Raw genomic sequence first — 20,038 nt, 5'->3', positions numbered from 1 at the left:
CTTCTAGTGGAAATAATATGTCATTCATACATTTTTGAACTGATATTACAAAGGAACTTAAGTTCCTATATAGTGTATATGGTATTTAAAAATGTCACGAGCCTTAATTTATTTATATATTTTACCGATGTTTTATATTTAGTGTATTGTTTTAACTACTAGATTGTTTTGACTGTCCTTGTTAGAATTGTTAAGAAAATCATGATATGTGTTTGTGTATAACACTGGTTAAATGTAATTAGCACAGAAGCGAACATGAGAAGACGATGTCGGTGTTTGTGCTTTATTCTGGCTGTTTCATTAATTTCTGGATATTTACTCTTTGAAGGTGATTGCATATTTTGTATCAAAACAATATATTATAATATATAGAACTGCCGCGTTAAAGATCTAAAGTCTAGCTTGATTTTATTTCGTCAATTATATAAAGTTCAGCTTGACGTGTAGTCAATTTGTAATGCAAATGATGCAGTTAAAAAAGTTAACCCTTATCTAGCTTTAACTTTAAATAAAAGCGTTGAAAAATATATTTGTTAAACAGTAGTTTACATGTGTCACCTTCATCCAGGGGATAATTAACTTTTACAGTTTCATGAACTAAATATGTTTTGATATGATTTATTTAGAAAATAATTAAATCAGATTCGTTTTGGAATTTGTGCATTGAGAACACATGAATAGTTAAAAATGTTCCAAATAATGAAAGTCTTAGCTGCAAAAATACCCAATGAGTTCATTTATGTAACACTACAAAGAATAATTAGAGTGTGTCAATTCAGTTTATAAGTATTTTATTGCTAAGTAAATAATTATTTGCAATATCTGATTAACACCATACTGATTACAATGAAGTAAAAAAAGCAACAACAAAAAACACAAAACACAAAATTAAAAAGGTGCAAAAACTAGTTGACATCACAACTCTGGGGTCTACAAAATTAAAATGATAATGTGAATGTGAATGAACAACAAAACTAAAGTATAAATGTGTATTAGTGATGATCAGAAGCAAGACTACATAATGAACATACAAACTAATACACAAAAGAGTGTGTCAAGTTCTTAACTGTGCGATCAGTTGTACAACATTGTCATAAACAGAGATGTTCTTGTTCAATGTCTAAACAATCGATACAATGCGCGAACACAATTTAATGTTGCTTCACACAACATTATTGGCGAATGATATATATTCCAAACAATAGAAAGATACTTAATGATAATCCTGCCTATGCAAAAACCATGTTCGTCTACCGTCGTAATATTAAAATAAAACTTACTCGTTACACTAAACATTTTTGGAACATTGATATTTTTTTAAGTAGTTTAAAAGAGGGACGAAAGACACCAGAGCGACATTAAAAACCCATAAGTCGAAAAAAACAGACAACGCCATGACTAAAAAAGATAAATACAAAAATAAAAAAAGAGTAGTACACTAAGAACAACATAGAAAACTGAAAAAAATGTGCAACACGAACCCCACCAAAATCTGAGGGGGATCTGGAAGGGTAAGCAGATTCTGCAATAAATGTGGCAACGGTCTTGTTTATGTCAGTATAAACCCGTTATATGTCTAACTCGGTGGGTCACACTCTGGAGAAGGGGACGGTAATATATCCGCTATCATCTGTGAATCGGTTATTCCATTACGGTCAACCGACCAATGATGACTTGCCTAAAACTTACGATAAAGGAAAATAGTATAAAAACCAAACACCGAGAAAATTCAAAACGGAAGGTCCCCAATCAAATGACAAACTCAAAATAACTCAAACTCATCAAACGAATAAATAACAGCTGTTATATTCCGACTTTGTACTGGCATTTTTCAATGTAGAAAATGGTGGATTGGAAATGGTGTGAAGGGAGAGCCAAAACCTCAGTCCCTGAAGTTTTCCTCCCGGAACAGGAAACCTTTGTGTTAGTAGGCTGATGCACTAACCATTACACCACGGCTCTCCATTAATATATCCCCTCGAAGTAGAAATTTAAGAAACAACAGACACGGCTTCAATCACCTCGTGAAAATCAATTTCCCCCACCTTAGTAGCAACTTCACCTCATATGGGATATACATATCCCAACTGATTCGGTATTCAAGAGATTGCAGCTTTTCAGACTTTTTTAAACATCTCCAGTGTCTGAGTAGAAAGTTGACGAAACTGGGGTATGTCAAAGAACGTCTCGTTCTTATTCTAAAAAAAAAAAGTTCATCGAAAAGTACAAAAACCTTAGTGATAAATATCCCATATCAACTTCACAAATAATACACGATGGTCTTGAAGTATAAATTATGGGTACTGACGTTGTTTATCGTCTTAATAACGTGTTATATTATTCCTTTATTTGTCTTTATGAATATACTTTTACTGTTTAGTCTGTTTTGGTGATATCCATTAAAAGTGACTCTGTACCTATTTATATCGTCATTGTGTTACTGTTCTATTATTTTTATTCTTGTCTTTTATTTTTTCTTATTGTGCTTTGTCTATATACCTTTCTGTGTTTTTTTATACATTTGCCGTGGCTCTGTACGTATACATTTCGTCATTGTGTTATTTTTCTATAACTTTTGTATTGCTGTTTTCATTTTGCTAATGTGCTTTGTCTATATGCCTTTTTGTGTTTCTTTTTTTGATACGTATGACGTGGCTCTGTACTTATACATCCCGTAAATGTTTAATTGTTCTATAGTAAATTTTCATATTCTTGTCTTTCATTTTTGCAAGTTTGCTTTGTCTATATGCCTTTTGTGCTTCTTCGTTACATAGTTGTTTTTGGTATAGTGATTTAGATAATACCACAAGGTTGAATGGGTATTACGCCATGGCAGTCACAATAACTGATGGCGAATACAAGTTTCGTTTAGATTTGTGAAAACTCAATATTAATTGGTGGTACTATTAAACTGCTGACAATTCTGGAGCACATGATTACATCCTCGCTTTTGTTTGTCAATGTAACTATGTCTGTAGTTTTATGATGTATTCATTTTTTGTGTGGAGTTTTGTTCTTCTCCTTTTACTTTGTATTGCCTCATTCGTATCTTTTCGTTTTTTTCCCTCGACTTTAAAATTTCTCCTTTCATCCTGATTCACTTAGATGGAAAGGGAATAGTACAGGGCAAGTGGTTAAATAAAAAATCTTTCGATTATTCTGCTCTCTTTCTTTTCAAATTGGTGTAATCATTAAAAAAACATTTCTGCATTAATTTAGAACTAAACATCATATATGATTGTCCATTCTTTTAAAACTTTTTATATATTGCGTTTATATAAATTTTAAACGTTTTGGATAGTGCATATGCCTGTTGTTTTTCATTCCATAAAGGAAAATATCATATAGTGGAACCCTAAGTACCAGTAGTTTGTACAGAATAGCCAAAATATTGTTTCATATCGACCAAGTTTTTTCTTAATTGTTAATTTCCCGTCTGAATGAATTAAATGTCTAGTATATGTATGTCTTTTTATTTATTAGAATGAATGTGAACGTCTGTGCAGTATATTAGCAATCATAAGTACTCATTTCTCGTTAATGTACAACACACATTTGGATATAAAGAAGGTATATTGTTGTTATGATAATAGTATGAAGAGTTCTCAACATTAAAATTTAATAACAAATGCTTCATTCAAAATATGTTGTCAAGTTGCATGTGTATGTGCTGTATCTCTGTCACATAGTGTTGTTATTTTAGCGATATTTTTTTGTATTATCATAAGGATATTTGGAGGTTTGTCTAGCCATAAAACCAGGTTAAACCCACCTTTTTTAATGTTCTTTACCAAGTCAGAAATATGGCATGTGTAATCAAATATGTTCTGTGTTTGTTGGCGGGTTTCATTTTTGTTACACTTGATTCAGGGATCCTGTTGATCCTTCGTTTTCCTCTTATAGTTGATGTTTTTTCCTCGGTTTTAGTTTGTAACCCAGATTTGTTTTCTCATTCGATTTATGATTTTTTAACAGCAATATACTAATGTTGCCTTTATTAATTACGAACTAGGCATTTTATGATATCGCTGGAAAGATAAGTTCTTTTATAATCTTAAATGTAATTGGATACAAGTTTGTCAAATCAAATAGTGCATGTTAAATTTATGGGGAAACTGCTTTTGTTCTGAAGAGAAAATATTTCCAAACTATTTATTGTTATTTGCAATATATGAAATGGTCTTTCAATATTGATTGATTGATTTCTGGATGGTCGCTATACGTCCAGTGAAAAATATTTCATGGATATTCAGGACGATGGTGTTGCAATAGAAGGACATGTTGTATGATTGCCAATAAGACAACTATATATCCACAAGAGACCAAATGACGAAGATACAAGCAATTATGGGTCACCATATGACCTTCGATAGTGAGAAAAAAAACATAGTCAACACAATTTTAGAAACCAAATATGACAGACATGATGCAACGACCCCCAGAAATAATAGGTAGAATAACATTTTTGGTCATTGTCTCATGTATAACTGTTTCAATTTCTTTATTTTCCTTCATGTGTATTATTGTAGAGCTTTTCTATCGGGTGGACGCATATCGTTTTCGGAGCAGGTTCTATAAACCATGGAGATGGAACAGCACTGGTCAAATTATCAATTCCCACGCTTACACTTACTGGAATCTTAATTCACATCCTAACATAGCGTCAGATGGTGGACATTGCACTAACATAGGACAACGCAATGTTTATGGTCATCTGCATGGTAATGGTAATTACTACTGGGATCGTTGCAGCTGCGCAGAGCACTACCAAGCCTTATGTGAATATCCATTGGACAGTCAACCGTGAAATCGTAGTTGATGCTGTAGTGGTTTTATGATAAAATGCTGTGATAGTGTGTTATTTTTTATTGTTCGGCAGGGGCAGTACAAACTGTGATTTGTTATTTATTTATATATACGGCTCGACTGTACGGAATCCAGAAACGGAAATAGATTATTTAGAAAATGTGGTTGCTCCATATCACTAATGTGTAAAAACTATATGAGAGTTAAAGTTTAAGTATAAATCATTTTTGATAATTTATTGCATTTATTATAGAAAAAGAAAATGCATAGAAGCGGGTTCACTCTATTCATACAACCGACCATACATTTACAAGCGGTATACCATAATTTTACATTACCAAACTGTTTAGTTTTTGTCGTGTTCATGAGGAGAGCTATTGTTTATATGGAGCTTTATAATGTGATTAGCAATGATCCCATACATATGTAGATGGATAACCTGAGCAATGCAGATAACATTAATGTCAGATTTAATGCTGGTTCTTTTAGGGTGATCTCTTTCTTAATTCTAAACCCAATTTTGAAAATAATTACTCGAACTTCTGATGTGATTTGATATGTTCTCGAATTTTTGAGACATACATTTTTGTTAGGAATAAGTTGCAATATCATTATTTGTATATGTATAAGTATTGTAGAGTAAAAATGCCTATTGAAGGCAGGATGGTATGACAGGCAAAACTTTCTTGAAATGTAACAGATTCTTTAAAAAAAAAAAATTAGTGTACATGAATAAGTGTGATGACTTAAATGATAACTTTGAGATACTTCTAGATTATCGTTGATCATCTCAACGAGATTGATTTTCTAGCTTGAGCCGGGTATGGCGAAAGCGAGAAAAAGCAATCGAGTAGAGATGACCAATGATAATCTGTTTATCGCTATTTTACCTATGACGACGTTGTCAATTTCATGTCAATTTCTTTAGCAACGCATCGTGCCTACTTAGTTTCTAGCGATAACTTTTCCATCGCAAGCGAGTAGCATAATATGAAAATTATCACAAAAAAAGATCAAAGGAAAAATGCACAAAATAGCAATTATTATATAAATCATTCATGTCATCGACGGCTATACTTTTTGTTTCTCATATAAAACTTCGTTGACAGATACTTAATTACAAACTATTATATCTTTATTAAAGTTCAGTTTGATCTATTGTTATATTTCTTCTAGTGGAAATAATATGCCATTCATACATTTACATTTTGAACTTTTATTATAAAGTAACTTTAGTACCATATAATGTGTATAGTATTTAAAAATGTCACGAGCCTTTATTTATATATATATATATTACCGATGTTTTATATTTAGTGTATTATTTAAACTACTAGATTGTTTTGACTGCCCTTGTTAGAATTGTTAAGAAAATCGTGACATATGTTTGTATATTGTACTGATTAATTGTAATTCGAACAGAAGCGAAGATGAGAAGACGATGCCGTTATTTGTGCTTTATTCTGGCTGTTTCTTTAATAGCTGGATATTCACTTTTTGAAGGTAATTGCCTACTTGTATCAAAACAATGTATAATAATATAAAGAGCTACCCAGTTAAAAATACTTTAAAAAATATATATAAATTAACGCGTTTCTATTTGTTAAACCGTAGTTTACATGTGTCCCTTCCATGAGGGGATAATTAACTCTCACAGATGTTTTACCTTATTGTGATTTGATATGATTTTTTACCAAAATATTGACTTAGCGTCGTTTTAAAATGTGTGCAAGGAAAACACATGAACAGATGTAGAAAATGCCTGTTCAATGTAAGGAATCTGACATTTATTATATATTCGTGTGATGTGTTTGAGATTTTGATTCTAATATGACGTTCTTCTTTAGCTTTGGATACAAAGCCATGTTCTAATTCGAATAGAACATGGGCTGCACGTGATTGACGTCACAATTGAAAGTGCAACGTCAAAGAAATTTTGAACAACGCCAGAGATCTAAATGGACATTTTTGTTGGTGTTGCGCGCTAGGAAATTAAATAAAAAACATTCTAAAAGTAAGTTAAATGTTTCTGTTCTTTTTTTATTGATAAACTGTTGATTTTTCTATAACGTTTTTTGTTCATCAAATCAAAATGGCGACATTTCGAGCGTCTACTATAGGTCCGCTTCGAAGTACAAAAGTTAAAAATATTCCTATTAGAATCGAAATAATTCTATCATGCCATGCTCTATGCTCATTTTAACATGGGTAGGTATTATATTTGTAAACATTTAATACCTCGCTAACGCTCGGTATTAAGATATTAACAAATATAATGCCTACCCATGTTAAAATGAGCATAGAGCATGGCATGAAAGAATTATTTCTTAATTTTGCCATTTGATTAGAGACTTTCCGTTTTAAATTTTCCTCGGAGTTCAGTATTTTTGTGATTTATTTTTAGGTAACATTAAACATTGAACATTGTGTCAATTCAGTTAATAAGATACATATTACTAAAAAATTGCATTTGGCAATTATTGATTTACACCAAACTGATAAAATAAGGTAATAAAAAGTATTAAACACAAAATCAAAAAAATAATTGAGAACGCAACACTTTTAAAATCTATACTATTAAACGAGAAGACCTCATTTTTGGTGTCGCTTCTCTTCTTTCCACAATAAATTAATCAACACGACTCTGTGTCCTATATGTACAGTGCATAGTCGCATTTGCCATCCATTCATATGATTATTCAGATTGAGTTATTTTGGGAGAAAAACGAGAAAAAAGTCATCCGGATATTGTCCCGCCATTGGACGAAATTTTAAGTCAGATTATACTTCCGGTTTGCGTTTTTCTGTATACTTTGAACAAACAAATAGTACGAATAAAGTGTATTTTAATTCTGTTCAGAGTTTATTAAATGGAGAGGGTCTGAATACTATGTCAATTGACCACCATGGATCTATTACTAAACTAAGAATTGAAAGTAAATACACTTTATTTATATAGTAATATACAGATAAGCGCTAAAATTATTCATGTGAGCTTTTGATACCTTTTCTGAAATTATTCATGTGAACTTTTGATACCTTTTCTGAAATTCTACATTCATTAAATATTTTACAAAATTCATTGATAACAAAAAACAAATGTGGTATGATTGCCATGTTGAGACAACTCTCCGAAAGAGACCAAAATGACACAGACATTTACGACTGTAGGTCACCATATGGCCTTCAACAACGAGCAAAGCCCATACCGCATACTCAGCTTTAAAAGGCCCCGAAATGACGATGTAAAAAAAATCAAACGAGAAAACTAGCGGCCTTATTTATGTACAAAAAAGGAACGAAAAACAAATATGTAACACACAAACAAACGACAACCACTGAACTACAGGCTCCTTACTTAAATGTTCATAGCATACTAAATGTATGTTCATATTGAAATTGATAGAAACCCAAAAATTGGGAATTTTGGAAATGAAGGAGGAGGTATAAAACTTCTAACAACACTCTTTACATACTTTCAACTCCGCTCTGAATGCCCGCGATTTCGCGGGTGTGTTCTAGTGATAATTGAAATGAACAACAAAACTAAAATTAAATGTGTATTGGAGTGATGATCAGAAGCAAGACCATAAAATGAACATACATAATATAACACCAAAATTGTATCGAGTTCTGCACGGTGTGGTCTATTGTACAGCAATGTCTTAAATAGAGATGGGTTGTGCAATGTCTGTTCAACCCCTACAGTGCACAAACACAATTTAATATTGCTAGTCGAGAAAAAAGACAGACAACGCTATGGTTAAAAAAAAACAACAATAGTACACAAAGAACAGCATAGAAGAATGTGCAACACGAACCCCACCAAAAGCTGAGGGGATCTGGAAGGGTAAGCAGATCTTGCATCAAATGTGGCAACGGTCTTGTTCATGTTAGCATAAACCCAGTAAAAGTCGAACTCGGTGAGTCACATTCGGGAAAAGGGGACGGGAGTATACCCGCTATCATCTGTGAAACGGATATTCCAATACGGTCAACCAACCCGTGATGGCGTTCTTAATACTTACGAAAAAAGTAAAATAGTATAAAAACCAAACACCGAGGAAATTCAAAACGGAAAGTCCCTAATCAAATGACAAACTCAAAAAAACTTAAACTCATCGAAAGAATAAATAATAGCTGTCATATTACGACTTTGTACTGTCATTTTCCTATGCAGAAAATGGTGGAATAAAAATGGTTTTATAGCTAGCAAAACCTCTACCTTTTATGACAGCCTCATATAATTCCATTATATTGACAACGATGTGTGAACAAAACAAACTGACATAATAGGTAAAAATGTCAAAATTAGGGGTACATCAGTCAAAATTTGTTACAATCTTAATCACACGTCAACAAAGAAAACAAAAAGGCCATAGACAAAGATAGCAACAAAAGCATACAAAATTTTACCATAGAACAATTACACAATGATGGGCTTTATAAAGTGTGAAGTTGGTACGGCTTTAGAACAAGGTCTTGGTATCTTCCGGTGATCTTTATTTAGAAAAAGGACGAGACTTTCTTTGACATACTCATGATTCATACATTTTCTGCTCAGACACTGGTGACGCTTTATAAAGCCTGATTAGAGATCATTAGAAGCTGCAAACTCTTGAACACCGAATGGGTTGGGAAATGTACATCCCATATACAGGTGAAGATTGTATATTGCTACTAAAGTGGGAGACTTTGACAATTTTATAATAAAAATCTTCTCGTATGAATGATTTAAACTTCACCACTTGGACCTCTTAGTTTAATATTTTCGCTGTGAGCAGCAACCCGCTATCATGGAAATCACGATAGGATATACAAGTCCTTGAAAATCGTATCAACCGGGTTATATATACTCTTTATGCGGACGCTGCTTGAATGGTGCTACAAAGAAATGATAAGTTCGTAATTGGTAAGCTGAAAGGATCTCTTATGTCGTGAAGTTTGCTTTTAGCTAGCCCTAATTGTCAATAATTATTATTTTTAGGGGCATACAGATCCAAGTCAACGATTAATAAAATACTGTTGGTTTCGTACATGCGAAGCGGGTCTACATTTACGTCAGAAATTATTCGACAAAGCGGACACTCCTTCTTTGTTTTCGAACCATTCTGGGGTATTTGTCGGAAAGAATTCGTAAAACGAAGATATTCTTGGAAAGCTGTTTGCAAGTACGATATCTGATTCTTCAAATTACAATCGATCACAATGAAAGCACATGTTAATCCAATTAAATTACTATGAATATAAATTGAGGTAACAATTCATAATGAAATATTTAATCAGCTACTCAATTCTTATTATACGCTTCTTGACATATCTTCATTTTATAAGATAGAAATACATTGTTTAAGATTTCGATTATTGATTTCACTCACAACAATTTACTTTAGTAATTATGTCACCCGATCGACAATGTCAACTTAATATGATTGTAGACTGGCAAGTCTGGATGAGACTTTTGATGATAGAGTTTCCAAAAAGACCACCGTTGCCATGGAAACTGCAAAAATGTCAAAAAATTTCGAAATGCTTTGAACTTAATGAAACTTGATATTATTGTTAAATGGCAAGTAAAGATGAGACTTTTGACTTTAAATATTTCAAAATGGCTGCCGTTGCCATGGAAACGACAGAAATGAGATTTGTTTTAAACTGTTCTAAATGAACTGAAAATTTACAGAAAGATGTATAGCCATGTTTATTTGTGCATTCACTGTCAAACAGTTTTTTTTTAAATTGCTGCCGCTTAGTGTCAATGGGGGGAAGGGTGACATCCGCTATTACTTGCAATGGCAAATCTAGTTAAAGTTACTGTTCAAATTGTGCAGTTATTTAATTGATGTACTTCTTATAGTTCCACATGCATATCTTTATGCAACTTTTTTTGTTCGTGAGTTGTTTTTTATGAATCCACAGAAGACTTTTGTGTTAATGATTATGTTGATAGATTTTATTTTACTTTTTTATTGTTTTTATTGATGTATATTCCTTTATTTTGTTGTTAATTTGTAGAGATGGAGAAACTGAGGTCCAAAGTATCCAGAAAATCTCATCAGTACTCCATAGCATATACAATTGTAATTTTAATCAACTTCCAGTAGAAGTGTTAACGTCGTTTTGGGTTTTTCCACAAGGTACTGGACACGCTATTCTGAATAGATGCTTCAACTTTCACATGAATATACCTAACGTCCGCGTCAATGTTTCCGATACGCGGGCTAGATGTGTAAACAAAATGGAAGTGATGTGTAAAAATTCAACAAATATTCTGATAAAAACCATTAGAATATCGTTTGACCTTTTTCATAAAGTTGTTTCGAAAATTCCGGACATCAAGATTATTCATTTAGTAAGGGACCCAAGAGCTATTCTATATTCTCGTATAGAGCTGGGGTATCTTCATTACCAAGAAATGAAAAATGTGTCACATCAATTATGTACCAAGATGGTAAAAAATATCTACATTTGCAATCATCAAATGCGACGGAATGTATTTTCTTTGAAATTTGAATGTCTTGCTGCATATCCAATTAGTGTGACTGAATCGTTATATACTTACCTAAACTTTGAATTTACAAATGAAATAAGTAGTTGGCTAATAACTCATACTAAAGGAAAAGCCATGTTATTCGGCATGAAATACAATGTTAATGTGGCAGATTCCCTGTTAGTCTCTTTGAAATGGATGACTCAATTACCGAAACCTGTATTGAGTTTAATTGACCAAGAATGTCAAGAAGTATACAATAACCTAAGAATTACTGATTCACGTACTCTTAAGCAACGATTACAATACATTAGAAGATTTGACTTGCGCAATTTTTATAGTGCCATGTGCAAAGCATAACATATGAAAAAAAATTACGAAACTGTTTTTTTTTCAAATGAATGTCATGAGCATATTCATATTCAAATGGTAAAGGATCTTAATAACGAATCACTTGAAGAAGACAAACATAGTATTGACTTGTCCGTGTGGTCCAATTCTATTTGGAGTGAACTGCTAGTCCCAAAAGTAGAACCTTCAATAATGACAAAAACATATATAGAACTATAACAGCCAAGGGATAACACCACAATAGAGAAACCAGGCTGTCTGGTATTACCTGATAACATTAATTGAAACAATTTGACAGATGGCAACCAATGAAATAAATGATCCTAATTTTTCACAAACACATCAAGAATGTGGCGCGGTGGTATGTTTGCAAGCTCTCTGTATACATTCCACAAACATAAGGACAGGGGTATAAGAAGCAAAACTTTTGGAAAGGGCTTAACACGTTTAATTAGTATCACGATGAAAAAATTTCAAAAAAGTCAACAAGTTAGAATTGATTTAAAAGGAGAATTAGTTGATGAAAGCTAATTTACAGCCAAATATCAAATATTTCAAAGGGCATAAGCTCAGATATACGAGAGAAAAAAACTTTCATTGTTCAAAGTGCTATAAAATTGAAACTGCTCAATACATACAGGTAAGGGAGACAAAAACATACAGATAAAATGATTTCTTTATTCAAATGATCATACATGATGTGATGTTTTAATATATAGATAGATGATAATCATATGTACATAAATTTAGATAAAGATAGATGATATTTATAAGATAGATGTTAATTATTTGTAATGGGAATGTTTTTCTCATTTGCTTTTCCCCCCAAAAAAGAGACTGTAAAATTCGGGACCCCCTTAGTTGCACCTAGGCAACTTATGATCTATGTAACAGGTATTTATAAATAAAATATGTTTAAAATAAAACATAAAACAAACACAGGCAGACAAAAAAAAAACCAAAAAACCCTTTTATTATTTATTCATTCATATAAGTGAAAAAGTGAAAAATTTATTCACTTTTAGCTGCGATTTCTGTTCAATTTTGTTAAAATAACTAAAAACATCGTATTCGTTTATCCCTTAGCCAGAGATGGGTTTTGCATGAATAATGTGTGTTTAGTTATTAAAAAGAAAAACAAAGTCAACATTGCAATTGAATCCAATTCGATCCACAAGAACTCATTCATATACAGGTAAAACGATGATAAACATAGTTAATATCTTAAACTTTAATTTGAAATCAACAGACCTAGAAAAATTAAATTGCAAGAGTTCGCTGTCTCTTCTTAACTATATTATCGTTAATATCGGATTATATGACCATCGGTAGTCTTCGAGGGTCGCCTCGAGGGTTAATCAGATGGCGCCTTGACTGAAATACACAAGAATTGCTGAGAAATATTATCAAGCATATGCACTGTAAATTTATTATTTTGGACTTTTTATGATTTAGATATGTATTTTAGTATGTTATAAATCAAATATGTGATTTGAGTCAAATCGTTGAATATGAATTTGAAAGTAAATGCCCCTTTCATAAATAGTTTATTTTTTACGAAGAAAAATAGCAGTTATAACCTTTCCTACGGTATATTTCATAATCCACAATGGGATATCATAACCTAATTTTATCATGTTTATAGTGATTCTCTTTACAGAGGCCGTAAATTAAAAACAAAAACGATTTACAAGATTCATATTAACTTATTAGAACTTCGAACAACTCATTTGTAAAGGTTACCAATTGAGTATTGTATTTGAATCTTTGAATCTGTTTTGTTTCGGTAATTACAACATTAATCTTACTATTGTTTGGTGTAAACAAAAATAATCAGATAAAACTGTCTAGGTATTCAAACTTTTCACATGGAAGGTCATGCTATGTATGACATCTCTACATCTAATCTTTTGAAAGCCGTGGTGTAGTGGTTAGTGCATCGGACTACTAACACAAAGGTTCCTGGTTCGATTCCCGTCTGGGATGAAAATTTTAGGGACAGAATTTTCGGCTCTCCCTTGACACCATTTGCGAGTATGGTCTTGAGGAAACGATGATAGTCCGACGGAAGGGGACGATAAATGGATGACCGTGTTAAGAGTGTTAAGAGAAAGCCATATCTCTTGCATGTTAAAGACATCCTTGTAGATTTCGAAAAAGAGCAGGCTAATGCAGCTACACGGCAGCACTCGCACCCGCAAAGTGGAAAGGGATTAATATTAGCTGCAAAACGTGTTTCCCAATCCCCTATAAATAAATAAATATGTTTAAACTAATCCGTTGGATGTGTACTGATTGATATTTAAGTATTGTCAAATATGCGTTGTCTGTAAGTGGAATAGCGACTTTAACTTTCAATAACAGGAAAGATCTTCAAGTACTCGATATTTCGTATCTAACGTCTCTGCATCTTTTAGTTAAGTTTCGTTTATTTGTTGTTAATGTTGTTAGTAGTCATCTGATGAGACATTAATTTATGATCTTCAAAGTTTGATCTAATGTTGTTTCATTAAAGCATTGACCAAGGTTAGAAGAAGAGAAGAGCGATCATAGAAAGGTCTTTTCCCGCCACATTACTTATGCACCGGTCCCAAGTGAAATAAACAAACAATAGCAAACTTTAATATGACAGACAGCAACCACTGAATTTGTTTTGGACATTTTTATTAAGAATGTGTGTCAACTCTCCTGTAGCCTGGAACAATGATGGGAAAAGGACAAAATCGCAAAAATACTGAAGGACTCCTCCAGTTGCGGGAGTTTCTCGTTGCATTGAAGACCCATTGGTGGTCTTTGGCTGTTGTCTGCTCTATGGCTGGGTTGTTGTCTCTTTGACACATTCCCCATTTCCATTCTCATTTTATATAGTATAAACAGCACACTACATTAGCATACGTATGTGCCGTATATGCAACACTAGTAATCTTAGATATCATTTTTAACTTCTTTTGCCTTCCAATTCATATGAATGCTTCTTTCAAGAAATATTGGTTTGTACAATACCCCTAATTTTTGGTGGGGTTCGTGTTGCTTATTCTTAAGTTTTCTATGTTGTGTCATGTGTACTATTGGTTGTCTTTTTTTTATTTTTAGCCACAGCGTTGTCAGTTTATTTTCGATTTATGAGTTTGACTGTTCCTCTGGTATCTTTCGTCCCTCTTTTGTGCACGATGACGCTATCAAACAATCAGAATATAGCTAATAAACACATTTTCACATAAGACAATCAGGTATTGTATGTGCTAACGAAATATTACAACGACATTTGTGTATACATATACACATATTAGTTTATTTTGCACCAATTTATAAAGATTTAGACATAGAGTCATGTGATACCTTTGAGTTGCACAAAACTCTCATTCTTCTACATTTACACCTACCAGAAATACAACTGTCTTTCTAACACTGACAATGCACAAAACTTTGCCCTCCACTTTATGATATCTTATGCACAATCTCTCTGACATGCATATCACTCATTGAGACATAAGACACATTTAAAGTTGCATTTGTAAGAAATTAAACCTGGTTTCTACTCAAGTATCCCTTTATTTGTCAATTTTATAGCCCCCATGTTCATTCATATTCATCACCACGCCTGTTACATGTATGTGTTTCTCATCGGCATGGCCTATATCAATGGACGGAATAGGAATAATAATGTTATCACCTTGGGAGAGAACAGCTAATCTAGTTTTTAGCTTTTTGTCAAGGCATCAGCTTGTATCTGCTGGCCAGAAAAGGCTCTCTTTCGTGCACGTTTGATGTCAATATTTAAAATTTCAGACAAAATCTCACTGGTATTGACAACAGGAATATCACCACAAGAAAGCGCCCTCTTTCGAGGAAGTATACCAGTATATGTCATGCATGCTGATACTTCCTAACCAACCAGTGTTAGCATCACTTCATTCAATTACCATTGTTTATGTCTCTAACTCAATAGTTTGTTCATTGTTGTCTGTTGAATCATGAACATTCAATTCACCATCAGTTTTTGTGTTTTTGGTGTCAGTTATAATGTCCGTCTCGAACATTGTTTTTTTTTCAGTTTCAGTTTCAGTGTCTGTATACTGTTCCGTCTCGGTAAAATGATATTATCCGTATTGAAGACCATACCTTGACCTTTAATGGTTTACTTTTATAATTGTGACTGGGATGGAGAGTTGTCTCATTGGCACTCATACCACATCTTTCTATATCTATTGACTGTTAGTATTATTGGATACATAACTTGCTTCAAGTATTGCTTCTAAGTCTTCTTCTGTTTGAAAATCAGGTAAGAAAACCAAATAATGTTAATTGACTACATGTGTATTTTAACAGTCTTTTAAGTTAAAAGTAATTATAATTTTAAAACTATTTATATGGCCATTAACAGTATTAAAAAGGTATCACACTAGCATGAATGGACAATAACAAAAAAAATGATGTAAATATCATTGAGGTTAATGGTATGTGTTGTAATTATAGAAACATATTTTTATTTTTAAATTTTGTACAAGTTAAAACCATTTTTAAGCAATATTTTGTACATGTTATAACATGTATGAGGTACTTTTGTGCATGTTATAACTTGTATTTTTGCATTGTACAAATTATAACATGTAAAAATCGCAACTTCTACACGATCTATACATGTAACAAAAGTATACATAAAATAAGGTTCGACGTTTAAGTTTAGTGAAGTCCACTTTTATAATGGGGATTTGATGCTTTAATGGCAGCTCTTAATTTTTAACGTTACCTTATTTATTAAATATAAACGGTTTTTTTTATAACTGTGTTAGTACGTGGTTGCAAAAAGGTTAATTTTATCTATAAATTAACCATAGGCAACAGTATTTTTGGTTAGCTTGCTTGCCAGCTGAACCACGAAGTCATTATTAGGTTATGTAAACTACCCTCCTTTAAGAGTAGACTAGTACGACAGATAACCAATCTATCTGTCTGTAGGACTAGGCTACTTCGAAAGGAGGGTAGTGTACCTAACCTAATAATGACTTCATCGTTCAGCTAGCAAGCAAGCTAACCAAAGATATTACATTAAGCTACACACTCAATGCAATCGGCTGTAAAAAGTATCTCACATTGCTTCTATTTTGTTTTTGTTCTGCTTGAATGAACGGCATAGTATCTTGAGGGAACGAGATAACTTTCTTGGTGGAACGACATAGAATATAGAGGGAACGCCATAGTATCTTGAGGGACTGACATATTCTTATTATTTTTGGCCGCATTCTGCCACCGTAGAATAGGTTTTTCTATAATGAGTAGAAAATAAATGTATGGTACCATACATATAAACCTGTCGATATTCATACTGTGACATTGCATAGTCTTTCTCAAATAAGTCATGACGTCCTTATTATTGATATTTTAGTCTCAGAAGCATAAAACATTATTACTTTTTTAACTGTTTCATTGGCTAATAAAACAGATATTTCAAAGAAAGAATGTCTGTACTAAATTATAATCCTGGTACCTTTGATAACTATTTGCATTTCAATATGTGTGACGTCATGTGCAGTTGTAAGAACTTGACATACAAAGGGTCTTAAAGAATGCATTTGCAAATTAAAAGGAATAACCTTTGTGCATGTATCTGAGCTATGCAAATGCATAAACAATCTGTATAATCTAAACTTTTTTTTTACTACACATTTCTTGTTCTTTTGTTGTAAAATATATTCAAGAGATGCATTATATATGTGTGATTCGATTGAAAAGATGTATTCTTATACGACCTTTGTGATTTGCTCTTAGTGACGGTTTGACATACATTTTTATATGATCGTTTGTAAACATAATATAAAAAAAAAAGGTTTATACTTGCAGTTCTACTAGATATAAAATCATAAAGGAAATTAAAATTGATGTACTTGGTGGTAAATTATTAAAGTAACCTGGTAACAGGTAATATCTTTTGCACAATTTATTGTTATTTAAGGTAACTGGGGTGTCTTCCTCCATTTTGAATTTTGAAGTAGCATAAAACAATAGGTTTAGATCTTTAATGAAATGTGCAAATTTTAAGAGTAATGTGTAATTCGTGTGTAAGACTTTTCATGTTACAATGTAGAATAGACAATTTGTGTTTTGTCATATTTACGGCCGTATTTTCTATAAAAAACACATATTTTTGGTTGATTTTTTTCAATTTTTGCCTTATACGGGTTATAACTCAGATAGTAGAAGAGATACATGTAACTCGGATAAAGTAATTTTTATAATATAGTGTTGGGAATTTACCAACCATAATCTTTAGCAAGAAAGAAAAAATACGGTGACCCGATTTTTTCTTTCTTACATCTGAAGACGTGTTATATGAGCTATATTCTCACATTTTGTCTTTGAAGTCTATGTCGTAGTTTTCTTTTTATAAAAAAAACATTGGATTTTCCATGCGTAAGCTATACAAACTATTGCACAACCTGTAGCATGAAAAAAGTCTGCTGACCAATACTTTTTATTATAGTTTGAAAAAACATGATAAAAACTACGCTCTTACAAATTATTAAAAACATTCTATATATTTAAATTAAGACCTTAAGTTAATTGTAGATTACAAGTGCTCTATAGTCGCCGTCAGCTGAAATTCGTAGCGGTTATCGGTAAAAATAATCTAAACTATCAATCGCGTTCACTCGAGATATAGTTTTTCACATTCCATTCATAAATCGCAAAAAGAAAAACCACTGCTGACCTACCTTTTAAGTGATCACACTGTAATAATCCTGACCTTCACATTTTCCAGAATATTTTCCATTGTAATTCCGCCATCTTCTATGAGGATCATTTGTTTACATATGACATTCGTCACTGTACGCAGTTTCCTGAAATGTTCCTTTCATTGATGTGATAAGGTTTCCCGCGCTTTATGCAAATTTTATGAAATTGAACTCCACGGAAACACTTCCGGTAAAAACAATGGCTGATTCCACCATTCAAAATCGTCTATGAAAAGTGAAGGTCAGGATTATTACAGTGCGATCACTTAAAAGGTAGGTCAGTAGTGGTTTTTCTTTTTGCGATTTATGAATGGAATGTGAAAAACTATATCTCGAGTGAACGCGATTGATATTTTAGATTATTTTTACCGATAACCGCTACGAATTTCAGCTGACGGCGACTATAATTATAACATACTTATGTAGGATTGTCATAGTTGTGTTGTTTTGTTTTTATGCCCCTTTCTCCAATGTCTATTCATTTGAATTCCCAATCTGTTTGTTTCGAGCATATCTAGTGGCAAAAAAGAAGATACCAAAGTGACAATCCCTATTCGTAAGTCAAAAAATAGACCTGATAATACCATAGCAAATATAGACAGGTCACCAGTACAAGGCTGAAATCATAATTTCATTGTAACTATTCGTGATCTAACTAATGAACTGAATCAAGTATTTTCTCTGAAATCCGTATCAAACATTTATCAAACACTGAGGTTATAACAGTTCATCCTAGATGTTTTATTACACGAACTGGTACAAATAAAAACAATCATATGATTACGACACCGTAATCATGGTTATGCCTAAATACTTGTCTAGTAATATATATTTGGACATAAAAAATGCAGTCGTACAACAAGCGGTGAACATTTTCAAAAAGTGTTTCGCATTAGACCTACAAAATATAAGGTACGGAGAAGTTCATTGGCAGTCATCGATAAGCTACCGACCATTCTCGTGGACAGGTTGGCTTGTCTCATAGATCCATAGATAATAAATAAGGTATTATCACATAATTATAAGTGATACTTTATTTTCAGAAGTAAACATAATAGAATTTGAAGCTGATTTAAATTGAATTCGTTGTTGATCAATTATTATCTTTATGAGGAATATAACAAGTTAACGACCATGTTACTGACACCAATGACAATAAAAATTAAAATCACAAAAATACTGAACTCCGAGGAAAATTCAATCGGAAAGTGCCTAATCACATGTCAAAATCAAATTACGAAACAAATCAACGAATGGACAACTGTCATATTCCTTACTTGGTACAGGCATAAATTGCTTATTTACTTAAGGAAATACTTTAGAGCATGTTTGTCAATCTTATCCTTTGAGGACAATTTCAAAGTTTTCTAAATAGATATAAGAAGATGTGGTATGAGTGTCAATGAGACAACTTTTGATCCATGTCACATGTTGTAAAAAAGTTAACCATTTTAGATCAAAGTATTGCTTTCAAAACGGAGCCCTTGCTCACTTAGAACAGCAAGCTATGAAGAGCCCCCAAATGACTAGTTTAAAACCTTCAAACAGGTATAATCTATATAAAAAACGAGAAACGAGAAACGAGAAACACTTGAGCCACATCAACAAACTAAAAACACTGAACAATAGGTTCTTGACATAGGACAGGTGCAAGGAA

General features: G+C 32.5%; 1 long non-coding RNA gene across 1 annotated transcript; it reads left to right on the top strand.

Annotated features, from left to right (window-relative positions):
• The first annotated feature begins 5,986 nt into the window (after positions 1-5,986).
• On the top strand, positions 5,987-12,371 carry LOC143049297 (uncharacterized). Its single transcript, XR_012970167.1, has 3 exons — positions 5,987-6,309; positions 9,794-9,977; positions 10,822-12,371. It is a non-coding gene; the product is annotated as an uncharacterized LOC143049297 (long non-coding RNA).
• Positions 12,372-20,038: the final 7,667 nt, after the last annotated feature.

This window comes from Mytilus galloprovincialis, chromosome 10 (genome assembly GCF_965363235.1).
Source record: "Mytilus galloprovincialis chromosome 10, xbMytGall1.hap1.1, whole genome shotgun sequence".
NCBI lineage: Eukaryota > Metazoa > Mollusca > Bivalvia > Mytilida > Mytilidae > Mytilus > Mytilus galloprovincialis.
The sequence above is the reverse complement of the archived record's forward strand: the minus strand, read 5'-3'. Positions and strand labels throughout refer to the sequence as shown.